Below are 17,959 nucleotides of genomic sequence, written 5' to 3'. Positions count from 1 at the left end.
ATATAAAGAATCAAGATTTCTATAGAAAACAAATGAAAAGGCAAATGAATTAAAAGTATTTGCATTATTGTGGCTGACCTAAGGACTGGTGTAATTTATATATAAAAATGCTTATGAAGATCAGGAAGAAAATTAAAGTAGGGCAGAAGGTGAATTAGGAATCTATGAAAAACTTACAAAGGGGCTGAACATCTTTGAAAAGAAGCCCAGTCTTGGTGCAATTGAAGACATACAAGTTGCATGACAGTAGTATATCATTTTCCATTTGGGCAAGGTGATGAAGTGCAGTATAGATAGAAGTGTGAAGGAATTATGAAACCATCATTGAGTTCAACTTCCTGGAGAGCAACTTACCAACATCTGTTGGTGTTTTAATTCCATGTCCTGTCTCTATGAGCATTGCAGTAGTACAGTTTTGTTAAAGGAGTCAACAGAGTAGGTTTTTAAGATTTTCATCACAGATAAATAATGATTTCAGACATCTTTGCAATAGAAAGCATAAGATGAAGGATGCATTGTCTCAGATATGAAGATAATAAGAGAATTGCAGATTGATGATGGGGGGAAAGGCAGGAGAAGAGCATCCATAATCCACAAAGTCAAGCCCACAGCCCGCTCAGTGGCTGGCAGTGAGGCGGGATGCGGAGGGCTGTTCGGTAAATAAGAGTTGGGGCAGCTGTGGACTTCTCTGGAAAAAAGAATAAATCTGGATCTTTATATCACCCTTTAAACCAAAATAAATTTCAGACAGACCAAAGATTTATGTGTAAATAACACCAGCACATAAATATTGAACAAGAATGAGTGAATATTTTAAAAATAATTTTGAGGTAAGAACTGCAGGAGCCATTTTGTTAAAGGAAAATCTATGCTATGCACACTCAAAGATAAATTTTAAAACTCAGAGAAATAACTTATGTCATAGATAGAAGAAGGCTCAAATCCCTATACACAAACTGATTTCAAAGCTATATGTAAAATTCCATATCTTAACCAAAAGACTGACAAAGCAATACATAACTTCCTGAAGAAGTAGAAATTGCTAATAAAGATGAAGGTGTGACAGCATCTTCACCCTGGATTATATAATAAAATGAGGGGAAAAAATAGGCATCATTTTTTTTTGAGAAAATTGGGAAAACAATGTAGGAAAGTAGGTGCTGCTAAAGAATTGGTGATGAGTAAGGCAGTTATTGAGAGTTAATATTTGTATTTCCCCTAAATTCATATGCTGTTGGCCTAAATTCAATGTGATGCTAGCCATTTAGGGTGTGTGCCTTAGGAGGTGGGAGGCCACAGGGATAGAGAACTTGTGAATGCAGTTTGTGCTCATACAGAGGAGTCCCTAGGGAGCTCTCCTAACTTCTGAACCTGGTTGGCCTAGAACTCAGGTTCTGGCCCATCTAGTCTTCACGACTAAGGGAATAAGTTCTGCTGTTCATGAGTTACTCCATGATGGTACTTACCACAGCCATCGTAGGGGACTAAGACAGAAGAAGGAGTCAGGGGAAGAGAGAGAACACCACTGCTCACCAGAGGTGACAAAGGGCTTGGCGTGTTTATTCAATGATAGGGTAGAAGATGAAAACCAAGACCTCAGACTCATGGAGTTCTTATATGCTTATTGGCTAAAAAGAATGATGCCCATTAGCTACTTGCACCATAAAAGACATGAGAGGGAATAATAAAAATACTTTACATAAGTGAGGAAATATAGCTGTTCTGGTGCTGGGTGGGGGTTGATATGCGAACCCCAGTTAGGATCCTAAGTGGTAGTTGTTTTTGCTATTGACAGTTCCCATCTCAAGCCTCCCTGGCCCCATTCCAGAAATAGGTCTTAACTCAAGCCTCCGTATCTTTGCATCTGTTGTTTGTTCTCCCTCTTGGGTCAATTACACCAGTGACTGTCTCTACTACACACACAGTTTTCTGCTTCAGTAGCATCTCAGAATGGTCCTCTTCCTGAAGGACTAGCTGCTAGCTATGTCCTGCCATGTTCTTACCCCATGGGTTGTATGAGAAGACAAGGCTCCTGAATGAGCTCACAGTGACTCTGGGAAATCTTCCTGACATACTCTGGGACAGCTATCATCCTTTTGAGCAATACTCATAAAGGTGAAGACCTGTTTCCAAGCCCTCTCAGGTCCATCCACACAAAACTCTAACTCTTTAAGTAAGGAATCAGTGGGCAGAGAGATCTTGTATCTTGTACCCACCTGGATACTGATGGAGTTGGAACAAACTGCACAGATTTGAGAAATAGAATCATGTAATATTTCATCTACAGCTAGTGAGTTGGGTGTGTGATAAGACAAACCATTGTGCCCATGTCCTCGTGTCCACAACTACTACAGAGCCACTAGAATGACTCATAATAACATCTGTCGTTCTCTCTCTCTGTCAGAGTATGAGACACCACACATTTGTCCACTCCTTCCTAGGGATTACATGTAACCTGTATTGGCCCAATGGAAGGAAAACAGAGGCAACTTGTCATTTTTGGGCAGAAGTCCTAAGTTCTACAGAGTAATATGTCATTTTCACATGATTTTCATAATGTTGCAGCACATAGTAATTGTAGTACGAGGTTCTGAATGAAGAAAACTTGGATGAAAAATTAGTTTGGGCATATAATGCAACAGAAACATGCCTCCATTATTTAAATCTTTCAAGATTACTAACTTAGACAGCTATGACTCTCAATTTTTACTTACACTATGCATTTATACTATTAAGTTAGATATCTCCCCATGTCACCAACTGAGGTACAGAGTGGATAAGTTACTTCACAGTCACAGAAAGTAAACAAACAAGAACTCATGTCTCACTTTCCCTTTACACACACTTTGTCCAAGAAGGTCCTTTGTGCTCCCAGACAGAAAGTTCTCTCAAGTGAGCATCAAGTAGTCATAATGCAAACGGTAGTAGAATCCAGGATATAGTTGATTCTGACCAACCACCAAGAGGCCCAGTCCCATTGTCAGATGACTAAACATTCAAGTAGGTGCCCAAAATTTATGGCAGTAATCTCTTCAGCAACTACTATTTGAAAGTTTCTTGCTAGAACTTCAAGTACTATATTGAATAAATATGGAGAGAGAGGGCAGCCTTGTCTAGTTCCTGATTTTAGTGGGATTGCTTCAAGTTTTTCTCCATTTAGTTTGATGTTGGCTACTGGTTTGCTGTATATTGCTTTTACTATTTTTAGGTATGTGCCTTAGATTCCTGTTCTTTCCAAGTCTTTTAACATGAAAAGATGCTGAATTTTTTGTCAAATGATTTTTCAGCATCTAATGAAATGACCATGTGTTTTTTATTCTTTGAGTTTATGTAGTGGATTACATTGATGGATTTCCGTATATGAACCATCCCTGTATCCCTGGGATGAAGCCTACTTGATCGTAGTGAATGATCATTTTGATGTGTTCTTGGATTCGGTTGGTAAGAATTTTATTGAGTATTTTAGCATCAATATTCCTAAGGGAAATTGGTCTGAAGTTCTCTTTTTTTGTTGGACCTTTGTGTGGTTTTGGTATCAGTGTCCTTGAAGTTATAGCTAGAGAAATTAGACAATAAAAGGAGGTCAAAGGGATACAAATTGGAAAGGAAGAAGTCAGATTATCACTATTTGCAGATGATATGATAGTATACTTAAGCGACCCAAAAAGTTCCACCAGAGAACTCCTACAGCTGATAAACAACTTCAGCAAAGTGGCCGGATATAAAATTAACTCAAACAAATCAGTAGCCTTTCTATACTCAAAGAATAAACAGGCTGAGAAAGAAATTAGGGAAATGACACCCTTCACAATAGTCACAAACAATATAAAGTATCTTGGTGTGACTCTAACCAAACAAGTGAAAGATCTGTATGACAAGAACTTCAAGTCTCTGAAGAAAGAAATCGGAGAGGCCTCAGAAGATGGAAAAATCTTCCATGCTCGTGGATTGGCATGATTAATATAGCAAAAATGGCCATCTTGCCAAAAGCAATCTACAGATTCAATGCAATCCCCATCAAAGTCCCAACTCAATTCTTCATAGAGTTAGAAAGAGCAACTCTCAAATTCATCTGGAAAAACAAAAAACCCAGGATAGCTAAAACTATTCTCAATAGTAAAGGAACTTCTGGGAAGAAAAGAATGCAAATTGATCCCGGACCTCAAGCAGTACTACAGAGCAATAGTGTTAAAAACTGCATGATATTGCTACAGTGACAGGCGGGTAGATCAATGGAATAGAATTGAAGACCCAGAAATGAACCCATACACTTGATCTTTGGCAAGGGAGCTAAAACCATCCAGTGAAGAAAAGATAGCCTTTTCAACAAATGGTGCTGGTTCAACTGGTGGCTAGCATGTAAAAGAATGCAAATTGACCCATTCTTATCTCCTTGTACTAAGCTCAAGTCCAAGTGGATCAAGGACCTCCACATAAAACCAGACATACTGAAACTAATAAATAAGAAACTGGGGAAGAACTTTGAGCATATGGACACGGGAAATTTTCCTGAACAACACACCAATAGCTTATGCTCTAAGATCGAGAATTGACAAGTGGGACCTCGAAATTACAAAGTTTCTTAAATGCAAAGGACACTGTCAATAGGACAAAACAGCAACCAACAAATTGGGAAAAGATCTTTATAAACCCTACATCTGACAGAGGGCTAATATCCAGTATATACAAAGAACTCAAGAAGTTAGACTCCAGAAAGCCAAATAATCCTATTAGAAATGGGGTACAGAGCTAAATAAAGAATTTTCACCTGAGGAATATTGAGTGGCTGAAAAGCACCTAAGGAAATGTTAAGCATCCTTAGTCAGTAGGGAAATGCAAATCAAAACAACCCTGAGATTTCAACTCATACCAGTCAGAATGGCTAAGGTCAAAAACTTAGGAGACAACAGGTGTTGGCGAGGATGTGGAGAAAAAGGAACACTCCTCTACTGCTGGAGGGGTTGCAAGCTGGTACAACTGCTCTGGAAATCAGTCTGGTGGTTCCTCAGAAAACTGGGCATGATACTACCAGAGGACCCATTATACCACTCCTGGGCATATACCCAGAGGATTCCCCAGCATGCAGCAAGGACACATACTCCACTATGTTCATAGCAGCCCTATTTATAATAGCCACAAGCTGGAAAGAAGCCAGATGTTCCTCAACGTAGGAATGGATACAGAAAATGTGGTATATTTACACTATGGAATACTACTACTCAGCTATTAAAAACAATGAACTCATGATATTCAATCAAATGGGTGGAACTGGAAAATATTATCCTAAGTGAGGTAACCTAATCACAAAAGAACACACATGGTATGCACTCACTGGTAAATGGATATTAGCCCAGAATCTTGGAATACCCCAGACACAATTCATATATCAAATGATGCCCAAGAAGAAGGAAGAACAAAGTATGGATACTCTGGTCCTTCTTAGAAGGGGGAACAAAATACCCCCAGAAGGAGATACAAAGATAAAGTGTGGAGCGTGTGGAGCAGAATCTGAGAGAAAGAGACTACCCCATGTAGTGATCTATCCCAAATACAGTTACAAAACCCAGGCACTATTATTGATGCCCATAATTACTTGTTGACTGGAGCCAGATATAGCTGTCATGTGGGAGACTCTGGTAGTGCATGACAAATACAGAGGGGGACACTCTCAGCCAGCCATTGAAATGAGCACAGGGACCCCAATGGGGGAGCTAGAGAAAGGACCCAAGGAGCTGAAGGGGTTTGCAGTGCCATAGGAGGAACAATGATATGAGCCACCCAGTACTCCCAGTACTCCCAGGGCTCCAGATGCATAGGCAGCAGAGGATGGCCTTGTTGGACATCAAAGGGAGGAGAGGCCCCTGGTCCTGGAAAGGCTCAATGCAGCAATGTAGGGGAATACCAGGAGAGGGAAGTGGGAGAGGGTTGATTGGGAAACAAGGGAGGGGAGATAGCTTATGGGATTTTTTGGAATCCAAGAAAGGGGAAATCATTTGAAATGTAAATAAAGAATATATCTAATAAAAATAAAAAAAAAGAATGTTTCTTGCATGGAAAGTACCCTTGTTATCTTGTTCCATTCTCCAGCCGCCCTATGTGGGGGCTGGGGAGCGTGTGGGAGATATCATTCTTCCCACCCTCATTTGGTAATGAAATCCAAGGTGAGCGATTGTAGGAAACTTGTTTAATGTCACTTATCTGATAAAGGTTGGAACACGGATTTACAATTGACTGATTCGATGTCCTGCATGATTCCTTTCTGTGTGTGGTAATTACAACCAGTATTGGAAATGCTGGAGTAGCCAGAGATGGATCTGTAGGTTTGGGAGATCAGTATCAGTTTGTTCATTTGCAGAGGAGCTGGTGAATGGTCAGCAGTTTATAAACTGAGCCTCTTGGTGATATAGGAGTTAGGGAAGCCTTGAATGTGTATTCTTCGATGTGGGCCCATATCAAGGACCCTAGACTCAGACCCCACCAAGAAATGGCAGCAAAGCCTCTGGGCACATGGTGAGGTTCAGAGAGATAGCAAAGCTTTCTGGGAAATTGAGTGTGAATTGAAAGTGTGTGCAGAGGATTTCCATTGTAGCTTTTTTCCTTGAGAATATTTATAGCCTGAAGTCTGCTCCCCTACAGAGACTGCTCTACTAAGATTTGATAAACCTGACTGACAAACTCCACAATACACCATAAACCCTGTCCTTTTTTTTTCAGGTGTATGTAATAACCCACTTCTCTGTTCTACTATACATAATAAACATTCTGAGCTTCTGGAGTGTTTCCATTTCTCCATCAGCGAGCCGCGTCCACCTAATCCCAATGTTTTCTGTCTGTCTGTATCTGTGTGCATGTCTTTTTTCTATTTCCTTGGTGCCACAGTTAGGTTCGTTAGTGGAGTCATGCTAAACATAGCACAAGGTATTCAAAGTGGATAGTATTTTTCTACTTAAGTTTTGTTTCAGTGGGGCAGACACAATTGAAGAAAATAAATATCATTGTTGATTAGACAAGCCAAGAAAGCCTAATTGTGGTGGAGATGTGTGTGTGTGGAGCAGAAGAAGACAACGACACTCAGGGCCATGTATAGTGGGTCAATCTTGGGGAGCAATGACGAAAGACCAGACATTTGAGTGTCATGAGCAAGGAAATCAATGTGCTGGCAGAAACCTTGCGAGGCAGATCCCAAAGAGGCCATAGGTGGGTCTAGCAAGCTGTGAAGAGAATTGTTTCTAACCCTGAAGACATTGGAGGTTCTTTGAATTAAACAGGAGAGAAAGATGATCTACATCTTTATAAATATGCTTTATAAAGATCCTTCAGGGGCTGGAAAGGTAGCAAGGGAGAGCTTGCTACTATTCCAGGAAATCTGAGGTTCAATTTCCAGCACCCATGCTGGGTAGCTCCCAAGCACTTTGCAACTTCAGATCTAAGAGTCTGGTACCTTCTGACTTCTATAGGCACACACACACACACACACACACACACACACACACACACACACTTAAAAATATCTTAAAATGAAAGATCCTTCAGCTTTGAATGGGAAAAGCACTAAGGGGGGTCAAAGTTGGAGCAGAGACACCTCTGAGGAGACTCATGACATTTGCAAATGTAGCTCAGTGGTGCAGTGTTTGTCTAGAAGGCATGGGCCCCTGAGTGCTGCCTAAGCAAATAAATATGAAAAATCAAAAACAGGACCATGCTGTGAAGATGAATGGGGGAGTCAATGTGAATTGTAATCCAAAGTTGCAACCGTGGTGTGGATGGGCTGGGTGGATCACATTTGCTTCTGAAATGGGGTGGTGGGCACTTGGCATGTTATATGGGAAAGATGGGGGATATCCATTTGAGGAGGAAGAAGGAAACCAGCTCTGCTGTTGACATTGGACTTACGGTGCTTGTGAGGCAGTGCCACAGAGGTAACGAGAAGGCAGGGGAGATCGTGGGAGTCCTGGCCTCGAGGTGATGGAAGGCACTCACATATGTATACAGTCAGAGAATAATTTTAAAGGAATGTGAAACCAATGGATAAAAAGTCCAGTATGTGTCTCTCTGGTAGAAGAGGTAAAAGGTAACAGAGGCAGGAGCTCCAAGAATCCTGTAGCACCAAGGTATCTGAGAGAGAGAGAAACCTGTTTTCAAAGGAAATGGCAGAGCATGGCTGAATGCTACGAGAGGTCCCACAGGAAGAGGACAGAGATGTATTTACGTGACTTATCTTCATTTCATTCAGCGGTCCCCTTGGCAAAAGTAATTTCAGATACATGATCAGGGAGGAAGGACAAACGGGATGAAGTGAGATGGTCTGACAGGAGATGGAACCAAGAGTAAAGGAGACTCATTGAAGATTATTAATAGGTTACATATCAGGAAGGCCTGGGGCAGCCTGGGTTCTTTCTACACAAATCCACATTTCTCTGCAGCTTCATGAGGTTGTTATTAATATTGTTGATATTAGCTTCCTTTTGAAGACAACAAAGCTAAGAGATGGGTGTTGATGCGGAAGCTTTGTAGAGACTCTGGGTGTATAGTCTGCAGGTGCACTGAAAGTGTGGATTGGCTGCATTTTTAAATATTAGGTAGTTGAGTCTCTTTACAGGTGGTTGGCAATGATGTCATGGAGAGGGGCCTAAAATTGAGGGTATCCTTGCAAATCAGGTGAAGCAATATCCATGAGGGCTCAGACATTCCTTCCAGGGGAAGGATGGAAGTTAAGAACAGTGTCTCTACAGAGCTGCTGCTGCAGGATAAACTACAGAATGGGGCTTTCAGGGGTCAATAGTAAGGTCTGAGGTCAGAGGAGGAAGTGTGGATCAGTGTGTTTGTTACACATCGGGTTATGGGGTCCATATTTCAGGATAATTTCTTAAAAGCCACTTTATTTGTAAGTTGCTTTATAAAAGCACTAGGAAACTAATACAGACATGTTAAATTGGAAAGATCTATTAGCCATTCAAGTAAATCTGCTAGAGCTCAGAAGAGAGAGCAGGAAGGGAGAAAAAAGAAAGGTCTGTTTGAGTTATGTACCATCTTCCCCACATTGCCGACACCACGCTTAAAAAAATAGAACCTGCACATTCACGTGCTTTTCTTATAATTTTCAAAGTATTTCTGAATTCCCCTAACTACAGAAACCTCAAAAGCAACACAGAATAGCCTGCTCTAAAGTCACAATTACTGCTTCCTTACAGAGGAGAAAGTCAAGCAACATTTAACTTAAAAAATAAAAATATAAATAAATAAGTAAATAAATAAATCCTTTTCCTGAATTCTAATTGTTGAGAGAAAATTCAAAGCATTACAGAAATGCCTGGCCTAGAAGGTTCTAACCACCTGTGGCACTCCAGAATTCCCCTGTCACCCACTGAACTAGCAGATCTTTTCCAGGGAAGTTCATACAAATTCGTTATCCAATATCACATGGCCATTGTATGTATCTAAGAATATATAGTATATACACATATACATATGAGAAAGAAAGGAGGAATATATGAGAGGGTTTGAAAGGAGGAAAAGGGAAAGAATGGAAATATAGTATGAGCTCAGAACATAAAAGAAATAACTAATTATTAAAAAAGTAAAAAGTAGGATTAATTTTAAAGGGATGAACTGTGACATTTCAAAAGTAGTCATGGCAGATTTGGCAAATCCTTAAGTTAGTTCAATTTAATTTTTTTTTATGAAAAAGATGTCCTTGTTTTATTTTATGTGTCTGAGCCAATTCTCCAGCCCCTGTTCCATATTTCAACATGAAGAAAAACTCTGGAGGATTTCCCTAGAAAGCCCTTGCGTCTCAGTCATCTGTTGGCTGCACCAACACACATTTTCATTCCTTCTCTCTTCTTTTGGTCTCTCTATCTCTGTCTCCCTGAAAGTGTTTTTTCCACTAGCTCTCACTTCTTCCCCAATCCACACAAGGATCATCCTGTCCATGTAGCCTGACTTGATCTTCCACACTAAGGGATCCCATGGATGCTGCCTGTAGACCCCTCCTCCAGAGCTGCCCCCAGCAGATGGGAAGCATCTTGAAAATGGCTTTGCCCTGTTTCTCATCTTTAGAGGGTCCTGTTTACCTGACCAGCACATCCCCACTCCAGAGCTGAGTATGGTGCATGATTCATGGGAGCTGTTCCCTAACTGACAGCAAAACTCCATTGTATCGGAAACTAGCCTCAAATGCTTCATGAAAATAGGCATTCCAGGGCAATTTCGGAATCTATCATTTAAAAAATTCAAAGAGATAATGAAGACCTTTGCTGATGCCTACTAGCAAAATTAGAGCACTAAAGAGACTTTCAATCGTGATTTCTCCACCTTCTACATTAAGTCTATTTTAAAAGCCTTAAAAATAGCTGTTTAGCATCCACTAGCCTGGTCAAAGAGACTTCTGAGACTATTTTACATGCCTCACAAGCCCCGTTTCTAATAGAGAAACACATTTTCTCCTGACTCAAAATGAAAAATTGCCACCATTTTACATGTTTGAGGATCTTGATACAATCTTGTTTGGGGTTTTTAAACCCTGTCTGATAGTTAAGAAACATGTCTATGAAACTGTTGACAGGGTTCTATTTTCTAACCTATATTTTACTTCATCATCAAACTGGCAGGGATATAATTTTGGAAAGCCAGAAGTGGCTCAGCTCCATGCCCTCTTGCGTGTGTCTCTCTGAGTGTGGGCAAGCATTTACTTCTTTATTCCTTCATTCAGCAAATGTTAACTGAGCCATGGTATAGCAGCCACTATCTCTTAAAGAGAAAAGTGTGTAAATGTTTGTTAAAGTGACTTTGAAGGCAAGGAAGAACCGTAGGCGGTTTCAAAGCAGGGGAAGAGGCCACTAGCATTGTGTTATAGACAGAATTATAAAGTTGTGTATGGCCATTTCAATAGCTTCAGTTTCTCCTCAGTTACCAATGGATATGATACAGGTACCTGACAAACTATAAATACATTTCTAAAAATACATCTGGGTGGAAGGCCAATAAACAAATAAACAATAGCAAAAAATAAATACAAAACAATCTATAAACCATGAGAGGAGGCTCTGAACCGGGATGCATGGGTTTGAACCCTAGAACTCTTCAGATGTGAGGCCTTAGACAAGTCACTGCAATGGGTTGCATTCCTATTTCCTCATCTGTGCAATGGGACCAATCACACAGCATATCCAATGAGGCTCTGGACTGTGAGGAATTAGCAAAGGGGGCTGAGAGATGGCTGAATCTGTAAAGTGCTTTCTGCACAAGTATGGGGGGCCTGAGTTTTATCCCCAGCACCCACAGAAACAAAGCATATGCCTGTACCCAGTGCCAGGGAGGTAGAGACATAAGATCCCTGAGAACTTTCTGGACAGCTGGCCTAGCCTACTCTGTGATTCCTATGGTCACAGGGAAAGATTTTGTCTCCAAAAACAAGGTAGACAGCTCCTGAAAGCTGACATTAGTAGTTGACCTAAGCTTTCCACATGTGTGTGTGCATACAAACATATACAATCACATACTGAACACACACACACACACACACACAAACTAGCAGAAAATATTTTGAACCATGTATCAAGGCATGAGGTCAGGCAAGCTCTATGAGGCTACCAAATTCTGAGGGGCCTTAGAAATCCAAGGGAAACCTCAGCAGCAGCCAGTGGCAACCCCAAAGGCCTTTATCATTCACTGTGAGCCAGGCAGCAGTAGAGCAGCAGCTGGCCCAGGTGGTGAGGACCAAGAGGTACCATAACAACTGGATATACAGAGTCAGTTCACTAGGGATGCTTGTGGCCAGATCTACGGGCTGCTCTGGACCAGTTGGATTTTCCACAGTTAGATTAATTCATTAACATCCAAGCCTGCTTCACAGTCATTTTTTATATAAATCCCTTGGAAGGTGTTAATGGAACCATCCACAGCAAAGATCATAGCATCATAAGAGATAATTAGTCTGTGGTGTTGGTGGGAGGCAGGGGATCCTGACTGGGGCATGGTGAGCAGAGGACTCAAAACAACTAATCTGCATTTTCTCAAGCCAATTCACAGAAAACCAGGCTTGGCTCTCATGCCTAAAACTCTCTTAAGATACCTGGGGAGCCGGAGATCTTGGCCAGGCTTGCACACTGTCAGAACTGTGTGGAAGGCTCTAGAAGAATCACCACACAATGTTCATGGTTGCAATGGGAATCTATGACTATGGAGAAGATCCTGGGGGCACTGGTGACATCAATTGTCACCCCTTACTACAGAGGGTCTCTGGAGAGTACAGAGGCATCTGAGAAGGTAGCTGCTGGCACATCAATCTATGTCAGCCTGTGCCCAAGAGTAGATGTGCTTCCTTCTCTACCTCCTCATTCTTGTTCCCTTCATTCTTTCTTCCATCTGCCTTTTCCTACCCTCTTCAACTTTTCTAATTATAATTATGTTTGCATGCCACATACTATTAAACATTCAAAGATGACTACGGAGATTCAGCTATAAGGCGATCCACTCCTACCCACTTCTTGCCTCCTGAGCACTACTCTATCATGGATGCTTTCATGTTGCATTTTTATTATTTACTCCCTACAACATTTAAGCTAAGGAATCACTTAAAGAATTGTACCTCTTCCCAAACTGGAAGCCCACAGATGTTCATTCCAAGGAACATCCGTTCATTATTTCTTTCTACTCTAACCCTTGGAAGCCTGCAGATATTCATTCCCAGAAGCCCTCGTTCACTACTGTCTTCTGCTCTAACCCTTCCTCAGCTGGCCTCTGTGGATGGGGTCAGTCTCTTTCTGTCTCTTCCCCAGCCTGATTCCTCACATGCCAGACTGTCATTTGTATCTATCTGCCCATCACAGGATGTCTCCAGTCCTGGCAACTCCCGTCCATGCTTTGGAGCAGCAGCAGCTGTCGTCTTAAGTCTTACGATGCTTGTCTCCCACTCAGTCTAGAGCACAACTAGTTGCCCTCCTAAGTCCCTGCATCTGGTCCACTTCCCAGAGTCTCTCTCATGTAGAGTTGCACAGGCTCTTCTCGAGTAAATAAGCTGTACAGGAGAACAGATCATGCTCCAGCCTCAGCTGTGCCTCCTGAACTCCTTCCCTGCTTCTCTGACATAGAAGTTCACTTCTTAGGAACCCTCTGTCGCTGTCCAGGCTGCTTGTGAGTATGACATCCTAACACCCCAGGATCAATGAAGTAGAGGTGAGCAGAGGCTGATGCACCTTCCGTCCCAGCAGACAGCTATAAGGCCCATCTCCACATGTGCATGCATGATTAACTTAAGACTAAGAAACAAATCACGGAGCCACATTTCTAAGGATCACAAGCCAAATGCGGCTCACGGTTACCATACTGGATGTTACAGAAAACATTCTCGACCTAAGAGAATGTGTTCCCCAACAGATTTGTTCTACACAGCTCCTTCGATGTTTCCAGGAAAGCTGGCCCCACTTGCCCACAGAAGCTGCCAGCTGGAGAGCATACTGTGACACAGGCTTATCCACCCTCCTCTGCTTTATTCTCTTGGAATCTTCTGCAATAAACCCATACACAGACTTTCTCTCGGGCTAGCATTCTTGGGACCAGGTGAACACTGGGAGTGTGGCAGGGATCCTGAACAGCAGCCTCCAGCTGAGTCCATCCAGTCTCTCCAGCCGTCAAGAGCAGGCTAGGCTATGCATCCTCCGGCCCAGCAAACGCAGGCTGTTGGCAGATGGGGCTTTCTATGGAGACGTGAAACCTGAAGATTATGGAGAACAAAGCCCCTGGAAATCATAGAGGTTTGCATTGACTTTGAGAGAGGATTAGTGGTCCTGGAGCTTTTCTCGCCACCAGAAATAGGCATGGAAGTAGGGCGCATCCTGACGGAGAGGCGCTTATGCTGTGAAACCCACAAAGGCAGCACAGTCCACACTTGAGAGCTCCAGCCCCACCATCCCTGCAGCTTGCGGATAGTACAATTTTCTTACATTTCATTTAGAACTCCACCAGTATCGCATGTGTGGGACCGCTCTACAAATAGGCTTATATTACCTGCACGATTAGTTAGGGGTGATGGTGTTTTGATGTCTTTTCGATTCAGTCCAATCTGACAGGCAATTATGGGGGACGGGAACCTAACAGTGTGCTTTTGAGTCCAGCGATAAATTAGAAGCCCAATTTAATCGTTCATTAAAAAAAAATAACATCCACTGAGTTTTTGGTATGCCATTGCTTCATCTTTATCTCTGGAGTAAAAGTTTACTTCCAATAATAAGTACCCTGATGCTTTCTTTTAAACACAAAATGACACTCCCCCACCTCTACCCCCCCACACACACACAAGCTGCTCTTTTGGATGACAGTTTTATTTGATCAGTAATTGCACCGGTTCCTGGCAAAAGCACACAGTAGCTGCTCAAGGTGAAGTCTAGCAGCTTCCAATTTTTAATTAGCCCATATCTCCCTTACAGTTGGCTCTTCTAACGAGAATTAGAGCAAAGGAACTCTCAGAAGAAAAGGCAACTCATGCAGAAAATGTCAATATCAATTTCCTAAACAAGTCATAGCTAAAATGCCACCCATCCAATCCCCAGCCCGAAGCTTTAGAGGGAGAGGCGATCGGAGGAATGGATTGGGCAGGGAATATTATCAATTCATGGGAAAGCTAAAGTGAAATGTGGGGGAGCATTCAATAAGTAGGAAATGACTTTAAACCAAAGCTTGATACTCTCGGGCCCAGGAGGAAAGGCATCTCTTTGGGGACTCATGTAGCATTGCCTAGAATTGAACAACCCGTCTTAGCATATAGGAGCTGCAGCTAGAAGCTTGGGGAAAAGTTCATTTGAGAACCAGTGGCAAGAAGGCCAGGCTCTGAGGTGGCCTCTGCCATCATCTGATTGGCCTCATCCCTATCCGATAGCCTCTCCAGAACTCCATAGTCTTCCCTCAGAAGGTACTGTGACGTAATCAACCCAGACTCTCTGGACTCCTTCAGAGGCTGGGCCAGGTTCAAGGCTGAACATGAAGCACCTGTTCTGTGTGTATATGACTAAACACTAACATAATTGTGTCCATGTACCTAAGTGTACATATGTGTGTAAAACATAAAAAAAAAAAAAAAAAAAACACAGAGGCTGGGTCCCAGAAATATCAGGGTGCATGCAAATCACCAAAATTTCAGTAGGTGTATGTCTAGAAGAGACACTTAGAAGGACACATATGTTTCACCTGAACTGTAGATATGATTTCACTCTGGTAATAGGAAAGCGGTGCTTGCTGAGTATGCCTTTAGAATCTCCCATATTACAAAATACTTTCCTTTTAGGAAGCAGACAAAATGGTAAGCTTGTGTTTGCAGTAGAAAAGAAACACTGGACCTTGAGCTTTCAGGTTGAACCTCATATCCTGCTCAACTGAAGAGTTCCTGCAGGAACCACTAGGAGCAAGAACATCCTGGTTTTAATAGAGAAAGCCACTAAGGTGTGTGTGTGTGTGTGTGTGTGTGTGTGTTCATGCGTAGGGGATGATAATCAGTTTCCCTCTCTAAACGAGAATTTAAAAGGCTATTTTGCAGGGGTTGGTGTGACCTTGATCAGTTTGGCCACTGGGACAAATGTGGCAAAAGACCTAAGAAATAAGAAGCTTCTTTTCTTTGGTATTGGAATGCTAACTGCCATTGATCTGCCTGCCTGTCACTGTACCAATACCATGCAGTTTTTAACACTATTGCTCTGTAGTATTGCTTGAGGTCAGAGATACTGATACCCCCAGAATTTATTTTATTGTTGAGAATAGCTTTAGCTATCCTGGGTTTTTTGGTACAGGATTGAAGATCCAGAAATGAACCCATACACCTATGGCCACTTGATCCTCGACAAAGGGTCGGAAAACATCCAATGGAAAAAAGATAGCCTTTTCAACAAATGGTGCTGGTTCAACTGGAGGTCAGCATGCAGAAGAATGCTAATTGATCCATCCTTGTCTCCTTGTACTAAGCTCAACTCCAAATGGATCAAGGACCTCCACATAAAGCCAGACACTCTGAAGATAATAGAAAAGAAACTGGGGAAGACCCTTGAGGACATCAGTACAGGGGGAAAGTTCCTGAACAGAATACCAATAGCTTATGCTCTAAGATCAAGAGTTGACCAATGGGACCTCATAAAATTACAAAGTTTCTGTAAGGCAAAGGACACCATCAAAAGGGCAAATCGGCAACCAACAAATTGGGAAAAGATCTTCACCAACCCTACATCAGATAGAGGGCTAATATCCAATATATATAAAGAACTCAAGAAGTTATACTCCAGAAAACCAAATAACCCTATTAAAAAATGGAGTACAGAGTTAAACAAAGAATTTTCACCTGAAGAACTTCGGATGGCGGAGAAGCATCTTTAAAAATGCTCAACTTCATTAGTCATTAGGGACATGCAAATCAAAACAACCCTGAGATTTCACCTTACCCCAGTCAGAATGGCTAAGATTAAAAATTCAGGAGACAGCAGATGTTGGTGAGGATGTGGAGAAAGAGGACCACTCCTCCACTGCTGGTGGGGTTGCAAATTGGTACAACCACTCTGGAAATCAGTCTGGCAGTTCCTCTGAAAACTGGGCACCTCACTTCCAGAAGATCCTGCTATACCACTCGTGGGTATATACCCAGAAGATGCCCCAGCATGTAATAAGAATACATGTTCCACTATGTTCATAGCAGCACTATTCATAATTGCCAGAAGCTGGAAAGAACCCAGGTATCCCTCAACAGAAGAGTGGATGCAAAAAATGTGGTATATATACACAATGGAGTACTATTCAGCCATTAGAAAGAATGAATTCATGAAATTTTTAGGCAAATGGATGGAGCTGGAGAACATCATACTAAGTGAGGTAACCCAGTCTCAAAAGATGAATCATGGTATGCACTCACTAATAAGTGGATATTAACCTAGAAAACTGGAATACCAAAAACATAATCCACACATCAAATGAGGTACAAGAAGAACGGCGGAGTGACCCCTTGTTCTGGAAAGACTCAGTGAAGCAGTATAGGGCAAAACCAGAACAGGGAAGTGGGAAGGGTTGGGTGGGAAAACAGGGGGAGGGAAGGGGGCTGGTGGGACTTTCAGGGAGTGAGGGTCTAGAAAAGGGGAAATCATTTGAAATGTAAATAAAAAATATATCAAATAAAATAAACAAACAACCAAAAAAATCCAAAACAAAACAAAAAAGAAAAGAATGCTAACTGCCCAACTCCTGTAAGCAATGCCCCATTCCTAATAAGACGGCCATTTTAACTAGTATGGCAGCTCGTGCCCACAGGTTTTGAGAGAAGCTGGCAACAACCCCAAGCCTGGCCTTTCGCAGGCTATATGTCTGTTTGTTTAGGCACCTCTCACTGTCCGTTTGCAGTGTTTCTGTCACTGATCAGAGGACTTCCTCTAGGACTCTGCTCTCAAAGTCCTCATGAGTCTAATCAGCCATGAGCAGTGAGGGTCAGCAATCGAGCTTTTAGAATAATGGATCTTAAAATATAGGCCCCTTCTCAGTGTGTCCCAGACGTTCTTGAGGACAATGGGCTTTGGCCCATGACAGCCTAGAACACATCTCTCAGATTTAGGTCGCTGGACATGTTTTAAGCTTGTGGATCAAGAGATAGAAGAAAAATAACAGTACCTATACAGCTCTGTCCCTTGTCCCCTACAAGTCTGGTAGTCGCCAGCTACCCAGCATTAAGCTCTTTGAGGTTGTCACATGATCATAGTGAGGGGTTCTCTCTGATTTTGTTTATTTTCTTTTATGAATGTTCCTCAAAACCTCCATGCTCATTGAAATTGAGAACAGGTACCCCCTACCGACATTCCCCCCACCCCCCACCCCCCCCACCCCCCACCCCCCACAACACTATTGAGGATGAAAAGACTCTTAGCATACTGTACTTCTGGAGTGGGATCTTCAGTCTAAAATCACCATGCCACTGTTCCTCAGGTTGTTTGCCACATTC

At 42.1% G+C, this 17,959-nt stretch overlaps 1 protein-coding gene across 1 annotated transcript in view; it reads right to left on the bottom strand.

Moving 5' to 3' along the window:
* Clstn2 (calsyntenin 2) overlaps positions 1-17,959 on the bottom strand; it is a 593,145-nt gene that overhangs the window by 246,532 nt on the left and 328,654 nt on the right. The window lies entirely within an intron of this gene.

This window comes from Apodemus sylvaticus, chromosome 7 (genome assembly GCF_947179515.1).
Source record: "Apodemus sylvaticus chromosome 7, mApoSyl1.1, whole genome shotgun sequence".
Classification (NCBI taxonomy): Eukaryota; Metazoa; Chordata; class Mammalia; order Rodentia; family Muridae; genus Apodemus; species Apodemus sylvaticus.
The sequence above is the reverse complement of the archived record's forward strand: the minus strand, read 5'-3'. Positions and strand labels throughout refer to the sequence as shown.